Genomic DNA, 13,938 nt, shown 5'->3' with positions numbered 1-13,938 from the left:
AACCAAGATGACACAGCGTTGCTTGCTGAAGGTGAGGAGGACTTGAAGCACTTACTGAGGATCAAAGACTACAGCCTTCAGTATGGATTACACCTCAACATGAAAATCCTCACAACTGGACCAATAAGCAACATCATGATAAACGGAAAAAAGATTGAAACGGAAAAAAGGATTTCATTTTACTTGGCTCAACAATCAACACCCGTGGAAGCAGCAGTCAAGAAATCAAAAGACACATTGCTTTGGGTAAATCTGCTGCAAAAGACTTTTTGAAAGTGTTAAAACACAAAGATGTCACTGTAAGGTCTAAGGTGACCTGACCCAAGCCATGGTGTTTTTAATCACCTCAAATGCATGGGAAAGCTGGACAGTGAATAAGGAAGACTGAAGAAGAATTGACACCTTTGAATTATGGTGATGGCAAAGAATATTGAATATACAAGGGACTGCCAGAAAAATGAACAAATCTGTCTTGGAGGAAGTACAGCCAGAATGCTCCTTCGAAAGGAGGTTGGCAAGACTTCATCTCAGGTATTCAGGACAGGTTATTAGGAGGGATCAGTCCCTGAAGAAGGCCATCATGCTTGATAAAATAGAGGGTCAGCAAAAAAGAGGAAGATCCTCAATGAGATGGACTGACGCGGTGGCTGTAACAATGGGCTCAAGCATAGCAACAATTGTGAGAATGGCACAGGACTGGGCAGTGTTTCATTCTGTTGTACATACAGACTCACTGTGAGTTGGAACTGACTCAGCAGTACCTAACAACAACAACAACCAAGATAGCCATCATAGAGCCTTCACAGTATAGTTTGTAAAAGTCTTTGTACTATTTTGTCAAACTCCAACTATGTTACTGACTTATTTCACTCTTGATCTCAAGAATGTAAACATTCTATAATCTTTTTGTCTATATCACCAAGTATGTCTTTGTGACCTATACATATACTTTTGTATTCTTTACTTAATATTCCTCTACCAGAAAACTCCAATACATTTTCCTCCTCAGATACTATTGATTTCCCTTTTGATAATTATACTTGTGAAAATACCAAAAGAGAAGTACTTTCATAACATGTAACAAAAACACTTCATTAAAATCCTATTTTCCGTGCTCTCAATATCTTTTATATGCAAGGCTGCTACTCCAGACAAGCATAAAAATGGCCCAGGAGTTTATAGGAACCAGAGAATAGTTTTACCCAGGGACAAGGAAATGTATCATAGAAAAAGATTTTGAGTGAAGTCTCGAATCATAGCACTTTGATATTTACACAGTGCTTTCTGTAATATCCTATATCATTTAATTCTCAAACTACCCTTTGAAGTAAATTTTTATAGCCATTTTATATAGTCAGGCAATATGTGTTTACCAACTTGTAGCTGTCTAAAATATTTTATGTAGAGGAAAGTTATTTGTTCAGCATCATTCAGTGTTGAAATTAGACTTGAGCCCAGGTCCTCTGAATCTAAAATTTGTTTTCCTTTCCTTTATACCAGAGCCCTGGTGGCACAGTAGTTAAGAGTTTGGCTGCTAACCAAAAGGTCAGCAGTTTGAATTCACCGGCCACCCCTTGGGAAATGGGGTAGTTCTACTCTGGCCTATAGGGTCTACGTGAGTTGGAATTGACTGGACGGCAACAGATTTGGTTTTGTTTTTTTTTTTTTCCTTCATACCATTTGAATGAGGTTAGATGGTAGGAAAGGGATAGAAGAGATTCCCAAATGGAAAGGACAACACGATGAATGGTGTGTGGGTACATAACCTGTTGCCGTCGAGTCAATTCTGACTCATAGTGACCCTATAGGACAGAGTAGAACTGCCCCATAGAGTTTCCAGGGAGTGCCTGGTTGGATTTAAACTGCCAACCTTTTGCTTAGCAGCCATCGCACTTAACCACTACACCACCAGATACAGGTACATAGTGCCTGGAAAAGGAAGAGTAGATAGTTCAGTTTGAGTGAAGAGTGGCTGAAAGTAAATAATAGAGGGTGAAGTTTGAGAGACTGAAGTTAGACTGTGGAAGGTTGAACACATAGTTGAGGAATTTAGCCTGTAGGCTATAGACAATGAGGAGAACTATAAATTGCCTGATCTGGAAACTGGCTGATTGAATCTGTGATTAAAGAAACTGTTTACAGCTGTTCTTTTCACTTGCGTTTTTAGATCATCCAGAAAGGAAAGAAAAGGTTGAGCTCTTTAGGACAAAAAGTCAAGTATTTTTTTAAAGTACAGGTAACCTACTGACTTGGTTTCTTGCCTTTTCTTGATTCTTAACAACAACAACAACAAAAAAGTTTTATTCATTTTCCATGTTCTTGCTTAATTCTTCAGGTGCCTTATTCAGAAAGGATACTTGAATCATTTTGTTTTGTTGTGTTGTGTGAGTCCTCGCTTATCTGAGAGACTATCTTTCTGTTTCCTTCATACAAGCTGCAGTTTGCGCTGGGTAGAGATCTTCAGTTCACACCGACTCCTGAGTTCTGTAAAGTTGTTCCCTTGTCCCCTCATTTTTAAGAGTTGTAGGGAATGTATTTTCATTTTTAGGTGCATGGTGGTGTAGTGGTTTAGTGCTACAGCTGCTAACCAAAGGGTTGGCAGTTCAAATCCACCAGGCGCTCCTTGGAAACTGTTTGGGGCAGTTGTACTCTGTCCTGTAGGGTCACTATGAGCCGGAATTGACTCAACGGCACTGGGTTTGGTTTTTTGGATTTTTTTTTTTTAACCTGATTTTAATTTTCTATATTCTTGCAGTGTTGTTACCTTATCGAAATGGAGAAATTTTGTATCATTTTCTTTTCACTAAATTTTCTTAGACCATGATGGGTATTCTCAAGTTTTAAGCCCAAGGTCTTTCCTTGGATTAGTCTAGGAATGTCTCTTCCCTTATTTGCTTTTTGATCGTGTGTTCTTCATCTGTACTGTTCTTTCTAGAAAGTGTGGAAGTGATGCTGTATAGAATTTGTAGAATTACAGCAAAATGAATTTGTTTTCCTAGGTGATAAAGTGTTATTTTTGTCAAAAATATTCATTTTGACACATGGAATCATGACATTTTTATGCTAGATAGCATCTACTTTAGCATTCCTGCTCCTACATAAGGAAATAGAGGCCCCAACCAGGGAGGAAACTAGTCCAAAGTCACCTATATAGCCTATGATAGAAGATTTCTTCATTTTCTATTTTTTATTCTTTCTGTTGTGCTATCTTGCTTTCCTTTCACTGGCCTTTAAGACGAAAAGTTATGAATTATACAATTATATGTTAATTGATAGGTGAACTGCATGCTAGTCTCTTTTTTACATTATTCTAATTGCTTATATTCAGTGTGTAAGAAATTTGATCAAAAATATATAGAAGGAATGATCTGTGGTTAGATATGTGGGAACTTAAAGAACACACACTCTTTAAATTCATATTTCAAGTTTAAACTTTTTTACTCATAAAAAAACTATTAACTAGTCAATTATACTACAAAAATGGGCATTTTTTGTTTTAAATAAAATTTCTCAGTAGGACACCTGCCAGGCCCTGAATAGAAGTCTGTCTTAACTGAGGCTACAAAGACTTTTTGTATTATAAATAGCAGATTATAAGCATGTAAGTTTACAGGAAACATCTCTTTGAGGGCCTACTGTGTACCAACTAGTACTGTGTTTTTTTGATATGAAATTTATCACTAGCAGTTTTGAGCTATTCACAGCGGTCAATTGACAAACTTGTCTGCCTTAGAGCTCGTTCTTTTCTTTTTTCCTCCTTATATGGGAGAAGAGCCCCTTCTCCTGTTCTGGAGAAGGATTCCATCCCCTCTGACGTCCTCAGGGAAAGATCTGCCCTGGCTCCATCATTTATATCCTCTCAGATCTTCAGCTCTTTCTTTTTACTGCCTCTTTCCTATCAGCACTTAAGCACGCTTAAGTGTCTTACACATTAAAATGAAATCCTCCCTCTACCCCCATGTCTTCATCTGGCAGCTGCACTAATTTTCTCCACTTTTTTACGAAAATACTTGAAATGAGTTATCTCTGTTCTCTAGCTCCATTTTCCGTAGTAATCTAACTTCCACCCCCACCTTCTCACTGAAATTACACATGCTGAAGTTATCGGTGACTTCTTTGCTGCTAAATCCAGTGAATTCTTCTAGTCTTTGTCTTACCTGACCTCTCTGCCATGTTTGGTACTGTTGAGCAATTCCTTCTTAAAAATTTTTTTCCAGGCTTTGATGATAACCTGTTCTCTACTTTTGCTTCTCTCTTTGTTGACACTTAGCCTCCTTTGCCTGTCCCTGTCCTTTCCTGTACCCTAAGTATGCATGTTCCCTGGCGTTCCAGACTTAGCTCTTTTCCCTTCCTACTCTGGCCACTCTCCCTGAATGGCCTCATCCACTCCTGTGGCTTCGATAACCATTTACATGCTGAGGACTTTCACATTTGTATCTTCTCTCCTTTGAGTTCTCAATCTATATGCTTATCTGCCTACTAGACTTTTCAAATGAAGGACTAGCAGTCTCTTCAACTCAAAATATTCCATACTAGATTATCATTTCCTTCACTCTACCCCCACCAGCAAAATGAATTAGTTAGTAAATAAGTAAATAAGGAAAAATAAATCTTCTTGTGTTCCTTTTTTTTCAGTGAATGATATTACTGACTACTCAATTGTCCAGGCCTTCTGGAGTATGAGAGATTCATTTATCCTTAGTATTGTAAATAAAAGTCACAATTCTATACAGGCAGTCTCCCAATTTATGATGTATTTGAGTTCCAGTGAACCATACTTATGACTGTTTTTTCATTTTTTTATCTTATTAATGACATGTACTACATATAACGCTGTAACACACAATTTGCTGATGTTATCATTCTCAGTTGTAGTGTTTCCAGCCCCCAAAGACAAATGCAGATTGGATTTATAAAGATACTGATAATAAAAGGCAATAATAATGAAAACTAAAAAAAAAGAGGTATCCGACTTATATCAGAACCAACTTACAATGAAGTAGTTGTCAGGACAGAACCCTGTCGTAAGTCAGGGACTAACCTGTAGATACTTGGTGTCTTAAAATATTTGTTTTTGCCTTGGTTCTCAAAAGTTTCTTTTTTCTCCACACTCTACATCTTCTATACAAGAGAAATTTTCATCAGTATTGAAGAAGAAAATGCTTCCTATAAATTTGCCAATTATTTTACTCTGGAGGACAAATTTAAGTGGACTCCGTTGAGACAGCACTGACTCATGGCAGCACCATGCACAATGGAATTGTAGCATTGCAATCCATAGGGTTTTCATCGGCCCATTTTTGGAAGTGGATCACCAGGCCTTTCCTCCTAGTCCATCTTAGTCTGGAAGTTCTGCTGAAATCTGTTCAGCATCATAGCAACACCCAAGCCTCTACTGACAGACAAGTGGTACTGTGCTTGAGGGGCATTGATCAGGAATCAAACCCAGGTGTCCTGCATGGGAGGCAAGAGTCCTATCACTGAATTACCACTGCCCTCTAAGAAGACTGAGAACTGTACATAGCCTTGATAATACCAACTTCTAACATCTATTATTGAGATATGCTCTAAGCTAGGCAATTTTCTAAGCATGGCAAACTCACTGCTGTTGGGTCAGTTCTGACTGTAGCGACCATATATGACAGAGTGGAACTGCCCCATAGGGTTTCCAAGGCTGTAAATCTTTATGGAAGCAGACTGCCACATCTTTTTCCCACGGAGTGGCTATTGGATTCAAACCACCGACCTTTTGGTTAGCAATTGACCACTTTAACCACTGTGCCACCGGGCTCGTGTTTGATAAGCATCAAAAACTAAACCCAACCTGTTGCTGTCAAGTCAATTCCAACTCATAGCAACCCTATAGGACAGAGTAGAACTGCCCCATAAGGTTTCCAAGGAGCGGCTGGTGGATTTGAACTGCCAACTTTTTGGTTAGCAGCCGTAGCATTTAACCACTACACCACCAAGGTTTCCTTAATAAGCATAGTGTGTAATAATTCATTTGGTTTCCCCAAATTCCGATGAAGTGTAGGCAGTGTTACCATCAATGTTTTACAGAGGAAGAAAGGAAACACAGAGGTTAGATACCTTATCCATTGTGACAAGTGGCAAATAGCAGAGGCAGATTTTGAACCCAAGCCTATCAGGTCTGCATGCAAACTCTAAACCTCTATGCGTTGTTGTTGTTAGGTGCCATCGAGCCAGTTCTGACTCATAGTGACCCTATGTACAGCAGAATGACACATTACCCGGTGCTGTGCTAGCCTCACATTCGTTGCTATGTTTGAGCCCGTTGTTTCAGCCACTGTCTCAATCCATCTCATCAAGGGTCTTCCTCTTTCTTCCTGACCCTCTGCTTTACCAAGCATGATGTCTTTCTCCAGGGACTGGTCCCTCCTGATAACACGTACAAAGTACATGAGACGAAGTCTCGCCCTCCTCGCTTCTAAGGAACATTGTGGCTGTACTTCTTCCCAGACAGATTTGTTGGTTCTCCATGCATTACTACCTGGAAAAACAAATTGCATTCCTCAACAGCAGTTTCTTCTCACTGTTTGTAAAATGTTACACATACTTTGAATTACCAGAACGTGGCATAATTTTAAATATGTGCCTAGAGTGTATGCATGCAAGTTATTCTTAGGGTATTAAGTAGTGCAGTTTGTGGATATAGTAACTAAGGAGCCACAAAAAAAAAAAAAAAAAAAAAACTGATCCATGATTTTCATTTTATTTTACATTAGTTTTCATTTTTGAACACTTTCTAGATTTTCTTTGACTTTTTTGAAGCACAAACAGTGGCTGTGGCAACATTTGTCAGTTAAGTCCTCTGTTTATTTTATTTCATACTCATCAGCTTTATCGTTTTATCTTACATGTGCTTCACTTGCCACAGTTTCAACACAACTCATTCTCGGTTGCTTTGTTTCTTGAAGGTGGTTAAGCAACTGTATAAAACTCATAGGAAATTAGTGACTCACATAACAGAAAGCATTTACTAATGTGACTTTTGTCTCAGTTGCCAAGTAGTAGTCTGGGTTTGTTTCTATGGTAACCAGTCAGCGTAACAAACGTCCCAAACTGGCTTTGTCACTTTTCGTTTGCTTAGTTTGGACAGCTTTCTGGCAGCTCTGAGTGTGTGTGTGTGTGTGTGTGTGTGTGTGTGTGTGTATTACACGTTAAAAATTATCACCAAAAAAATGAGTAATTGCCTTAGGCACAAAAAAAAAAACTTAGAGATTGTTCAAATAAACCAGGGCTATTATTTTGATGTTACAGCACTAAAAAGATTCTTGAAGTTAACATGTCTGTTTCTGCCTAAGTTCCTGTTAAGAAAGGGTATAGTCAACATTGAAGCTTTGGAAATTTTAGAAATTCGCTTATAATATTAGTTCATTTCAAACATGCATAATTGTAGGAGATATTTTTATATTGGAAACCAGGCAGGAACAAACGGGAGTTAGGACCCCATCCTGGGAGATGAAATCTGAGTGGAATGAGGGAGAAAGAAGACTGAGCCACTCCTCTGGGTGAGAATGCTCTAGAATAAGGGAATGGAGTACACTGAGGTATTCAGGGAGCCAAGGCAGATGGGGTCTTGTGGGACACCAGGTCTCTATCTGAAAGCTGAGTTGGGGAAAGCTTCCTAAAGGGGATAATGACTAAATGAGTTAGAATTAAACTGCTAAAAGTGGGAAGCTGGAAGAGAGAGTAGATAACGCTTAGGGGGAAACAGAGTGTAACAAAGGCACACACATGAGTAATAGTGTGATGAAGTAAATGGGGAACAAAAAGCACTAGGAGACAGGAAGAATCAAGAGATAAGGCTAAAGATAAAAAAAAAAAAAAAAAGATAGGCAGGGGTTCAATCATGGAGATGCCCTGTTAAGGAGGCTGGACCTTAACCTGTAAGATACGGGGAGGTGGTGAAGGATTTTAAACAGAATAATGACTTATCAAATTTGTACTTTTTAGAAGTTGCTCTCTGGTAGCAGCAAGGAAGTTAGATTTGAGGGGGGATCATTTAGGAGACGTAGTACTGTATTTCAGAGAGGAAATATTGACAATTAGGGTAGTGATGCTAGATACAGGAAAGGAGTTAACTTAGATAGGAAGTAGCATAAGCAAGAATTGGTGGCTGAAACTGGTCATTTGTGACCCATGCATGACTTTGTTGATTCAGTTGGTCAGCAAATTTTTTTGAGTGCTTTCCGTAGTTGGCAGTGCAGAGCGTTATTCTAGACTCGTGTTTTCTGCCTTTGTCATCTCTGGGTTTCTCTTCCAATAAAGATCCCTTGTACCACATCTTGAGATAATTAATTTTTTGGAGCCCTGAGTCATCCCAACCTGATCTCTTGGCTCACTGGACTTTCCTTATTCTCACATAAGAACCTGTTCCAGAGTCCTAGCACATATCTCAGTCTGCTACTTGGGAGGTAGTATTTCCATGTCTGTATAGTATTTTTTTTTTTTTATAGTATAGTTGTGTTTCCTTAATCCCCCAGAAAGTAGACCTGACCTTATTTGTAGCTTCCTTGCATACGGTTATGCAGGTCAAGAAAAATATGTCTAATAGGTTCCAAAGGGCTTTATCCACACAGTTATCTTAAATGAGGGAAGCAGCACTCTGGGATTCCTGGAGCATCTATTACAATGTGAATAACACTTCAACTCTACAGATGCCTTTACTTGGCATGATCAGACCTAGGCTGTATCTGCTAGTATTGAGTTCAGCTGCATATAACAAACCCCAAAATAAGTAGTTTAATAATAAGGTTTAAGAAGTTTGGGGGGAGAGAGTCAAGGACTAGAATGGCAGCTACGTGGTTATTGGGGCCCCATCTTCCTTCTTTCATTATTAGCACATTTCTTTTTCCTCAAGGTAGCCTTATGGTCCAAGATGGCTGTTGACACTCTAACCATCATCATTACGTTTTCCAGGCAGAGGAAGGAAAAAGGGGTAAAAGGCCAAAGGACACATCTCAACTATCCCTCTTTTATGGTACCTTTCTAGAAATCACACCCAGTACTCTTTATCTATACCTTAGTTTGTACTCAACCCTATGACTACCCCAGCTTCAATGAGGAATAAAAAAAAATGCAGTCTTTTAACTGGGCATGTTGCCATTCTGAATAAAATCAGAGTTCTGTTTTTAAGAAAGGGGAGAGACTAGATATCAGATAAGCAGCTGGCAGTCTCTGCCACAAATGCTCCTGGACAAACCATGTTACTAGTTTACCAGTCTGCTGGTGGGTACCATGATAGATGCCAGAGGCCCAAAGTCTTACCTAGAGGCTAGGAGTAGTAGGTGGAGATCTCCAGTTAACAGGTAGATATTTGAATCCGAGAACCAAAGTAAAGACTTAGATTTATAGGTTATCAACATATACACAATAGTTAAGGCCATGAGAGTAAAAAGAAGCCAAGGATTGAACATTTGAAGGAGATAGAAGAAAAAGAAATAATCAACAGAAGTAGAAAGGGACAAGAGTATTTCAGGAATATGTAAGAGGGGTCAATTATGATAACAGAAAAGAGCCGGTTGGATTTGGCAATTAGGTGAGCAGTTTAGTGGAGTGATGGGAGGTAGAAGCCTGATTTGGGGGAGGGGGAGCATTGAAAAGTAGATGAGAAGTGAGGAAATGGAAACTGCCTACACTGTAGAAAGTTCTTCAAATTCCAGCTCCAGCCCTTTCTAGCTGTGTGCCTTTGGACAAATCACTTAATTTCTCTATATCCTAGCTCTATAAAATGGAGTTAATAGTACCTTCTTCATAAGGTTGCTTTTTGAGGATTAAAGGAGTTATTATGTGTAAAGTATTTATAACAATGCCTGGCATATAATAAACATTCAATAAATGTCATCATCTTTGTTACCATCATCAGTAGTGTCTTTGTTACCTAGTGCTGCCATAACCGAGATACCACAAATGAGCGTCTTTAAGGAAAAGAAATATACTTTCTCACAGTTTTGGAGGCTAAAAGTCCAAATCAGGGTCTCAGCCTTATTGATTCCTTCTGTGAGTCTCTCTCCTGGTTTCTGGTTTCTGCCAGTGATCCTTGGCCTTCCTTTGCTTGGATGCGATCCTCACATGTCATCTGTCTGTCCCTGTGTGTGTGTCTCTGTGTCCATCCTGCTCTGTTTATAACTCAGGTTTAGAACCCACCCTACTGGAGTATGGCCTAATTAACATAATTTAAAAAAACCCTATTTCCAAATAAAATCGTATTACAGGTATAAAAATACAACAACAAAAGAAAACTGCCATCAAGCCAATTTTGACTCAGTGACCCTGTAGGACAGAGTAGAACTGCCCCATAGGGTTTCCACGGAGTGCCTGGTGCATTCGAACTGCTGACCTTTTTGGTTAGCAGATGTAGCTCTTAACCACTGTACCACCAGGGTTTCCATTACAGGTATAGGGGCCAGGATTTCAATACGTATAGGGGACACAATTCAATCCATAACAATTAGTATCATCATCTAGGAGCTTGGACCTGAGGGGAAAGATAGAGTTAGTAAGTAGATAGGGACGTAGGGTTGTGGAAGGATGTTTTTCCCCTGAAGATTTAATGTCGGGTCCTTTATGAAAACTGCTATTCTTTACTGTTACTCTACACTGTAATTCCAATTATCTGCCCTTAATCTCCTATCTCTTCCTAAAACTAGCATACTTGGTGTTGGCTTCCTCCACTCTCTGGCCAAACTAGATAAATATTTGTGCAAATACTCCTTTCCTGTTCATTTGTTTTTTTAAGGGAAATACCCACATAGAGTGTTCACTTGATTTATTTTTGTTATTCTGTCCAAAGCTGCCCTCCATTTGTGCAAAGGATAGCATATACTCTTTGGTATGTAAAGGCTGCTATGTTATAAGAGCACTTTAAGCTAGATGTGAATCTTAGATGTATTTCTGTAATTAGTATTGCAGAGGAATTATTGTTATTTCACAAACAAATGCAAAGTGATAACATAAAGAAGGTTTTAGGGCTTTGCAGTGAATATTAATTAAGTAATTTTTATACTTACATAATTCCTGAAATAATTGGCTGAATAACATTGTGAGATGAATTCCCCTATTCAATTTTCATATATCAACCAGTAAAGAAGATTCTTTGGGCATTTTTAATTTTTTAGTAAGGCAACTAGCATAAAATGGCATGCAATATTACATACCTTTGTTCCTGTTTTCAAATTACTAGTTCTTGACCAAAAAACCAGTTCTGGCTCATGGTGACCCCGTGTGTGTCAAGTAGAGCTGTGCTCCATAGGGCTCCCAAGGGGTGATTTTTCAGCAGTAGATCGCCAGGTGTTTCTTTCGAGGTGCCTCTGGGTGGACTTCAACTGCCAGCCTTTCAGTTAGTAGCCAAGTGCTTAACCGTTTGTATCACCCAGGGACTCCTTAATTCTTGACGGTGTTATCTAATTTGCAGATTTGGTTTTTATTTTAACAAAGTTATAGATGTACAGGGTTTAGAGTCTAATAGTTCTACAAGGCAGATTATGGAAAACTGTAACCCTCCCAACCCATTTCCCACATGACCTGACAGGGAAGATGCCAGGAAAGGAAATAGACCAATTTCTCTCTCCTTTTGCCTCCAGTATCCTTCCAGTGCTTGTCCCTGTAGCACATTTGGAAGCAGAAGGCAAGGGAGCTCAGTTTATGTAGTTCTTAAAGCTTCTTAAAGGTCAGCTTCACAGGCCAAGAAAGATCTGGAATGACCAACAGAATATCAAGCCCAATAATTTTGATTTCCACGAATACTTTTTAGCTCTCTCTGGTCTTTTTTTATAGCATCCTATTCCTATATGGTAGATGCGATACCTTTTTTTTTTTAATCTCTCTATAAAGATTTTTTTTTCTTCTTCCAACATGGTTTCTGTTTCTGCTAAGTTGCTTTTTTTTCGTATTTGTGTAGGCCTCTATCTTTCATATTAAGAAACTTTCCTCAAGTGTCTGCTCGGATTTGAAAGTTGGTCAGAAGCTTCGTGCATGTGGAGGGTGGTTGTCAAGTCAGGATTTTACTGTAGGTTGGGCTGGCTGGGCCATTTTGTTGAGAACTCTCAACGTCTGTATTATCAGATCTTTTTTGGGGGGTTGGTTGGATTTCCTAGACAATATTCCACCACATCTTCTTGATGAGTATATGCCTGGCTCAGCATTCTGAGGAGCCAGTTCAGGGGAGGAAGACTGAAATCGCAGCATTCAGTAAGTCGTCTTTCATCCCCCTACCCCACCCCTGTACCATCGTGCCATCAAGCCATTTCTAAAAGCTGTACTCAGATCAGGCAGCCCAGAGATGTGTTTTACCTTGTCAGGACAATAAAGCTCAGTCTTCTGCTAAAATCAGGAAAAGGATCTGAGGGTCTTCCTAAAACAATTTTGAACCAACTCTTGCATTTTGCCCCTCCTTCATTCTCCTTCAAGTCCAATTTAAGATTCCCGTTCTTGGCTTTCACCATTGACACCTCAGGGTTCAGCTTTCTTGGATTTACTAAAACAGCTATCACTTGTCCTTTCCTGGCCACTTATTTTTGTCACCTCTCTGGTTCTCTTTTTTTCCTTGTGGATAATGCCTTTAAGTTTTTTTCTTTTTTTAATTTATTTAGTTTTTGGGAGGGAACAGAGGCTAATACACGTGTTCAACTTACCATCTTTAGCTAGAAGTTTTTATATTATCAGAAAAGTAAAATGATAGTTTTTAAAAAAATTGCTTGCCCATGCAACAAAACAAGACTAAAGGGGTGCACCAGCCTGGGGCAGGGACTGGAAGGCAGGAGGGAACAGGAAAGCTGGTAGTAGGGATCCCAGAGTTGAGAAGGCAGAGTGTTGACATGTAGTAGGTTGTTAACCAATGTCATAGAACAATGTGTGTACTGTTTGACGAGAAACTAGTTTGTTTTGTAAACCTTCATCTAAAGTACAATTTAAAAAATAAATTAAAAAATTTTTTTTTTGTTTGAAAAAAAATTTTTTTGGTTTGTTCATTTCTTGATTCCTGATCATAAATCAGATGTGGCCTCAATGAAAGGGATAACCAAGTGCCCTGAAACTCAGCATACGTACTTCTTCCAGCAAGTCTTAAGGCCAAGAAATATTGGGAGGGAAGCAACAATAAGAAATTACAGGTTTTTAATTTTTTCTTGCCTGTTATTTTCATTATTATTCATTGATTTTTATTTTAATTCACTTATTTTTGAGAGTATGAGTTGGCTGCTGCTCCTCTTAATGGGATGCCTAAAGTCCCCTGATAAGTATATGAAGATCCATCCTTTATCAGGTAACTCTCATTCTGCCTGCATTGTGATCAAACCAGTAAATTACCCTCTACCGGATTGCAAGGAAGACTCTCCTAAGAATACAGACGCATACTCTGCATATCATAATTGATTAAATCATTTAAGAGTCCTTAATAAAATGGCTACAGTTATGATAGTGAAACCTAGGATAAAACACATACTCTCCTCTCTTATACCGGAGAAAGACATCATACTTGGCAAAGTGGAGGGTCAACAAAAAAGAGAAAGACCCCCAATTAGATGGATTGACACAGTACAATGGTGCAATGGTGGGCTCAAGCATAACAGTAATTATGAGGATGGTGCAGGACCAGGCAGTGTTTCATTGTGTTGTACGTAGGGTCGCTGTGAGTTGGAACTGACTCAGCAGCACCCAGCAACAAAGTAAATATACATGCACACACCACACATAAATATATACTTGGTTTTTAAATCCCATTTGCCTTTTCAATTCCTATTTTGGGACTTGTGGATATTGATGAAGAAAGCCATAAAACCAAACCAATTGGCCCTAATACAAATTCATTTTATTTACTAAGACAGCTACGGGTTGTCTTCTTATCACATTTACCACAGCTTTTATTCTTAACTGTCCACAAGCTTTTATCTACATTTTCAACTCAGCCACCAACCC

The 13,938-nt window shown here is 38.9% G+C and overlaps 1 protein-coding gene across 4 annotated transcripts in view; it reads left to right on the top strand.

The window, feature by feature from the left end:
- The window catches only part of EEIG2 (EEIG family member 2), a 71,642-nt gene that overhangs the window by 15,711 nt on the left and 41,993 nt on the right, over window positions 1-13,938 (top strand). The window lies entirely within an intron of this gene.

The sequence above is a fragment of the Loxodonta africana genome, chromosome 3, assembly GCF_030014295.1.
Source record: "Loxodonta africana isolate mLoxAfr1 chromosome 3, mLoxAfr1.hap2, whole genome shotgun sequence".
Classification (NCBI taxonomy): Eukaryota; Metazoa; Chordata; class Mammalia; order Proboscidea; family Elephantidae; genus Loxodonta; species Loxodonta africana.
This window is presented reverse-complemented; position numbering and strand designations above follow the sequence as displayed.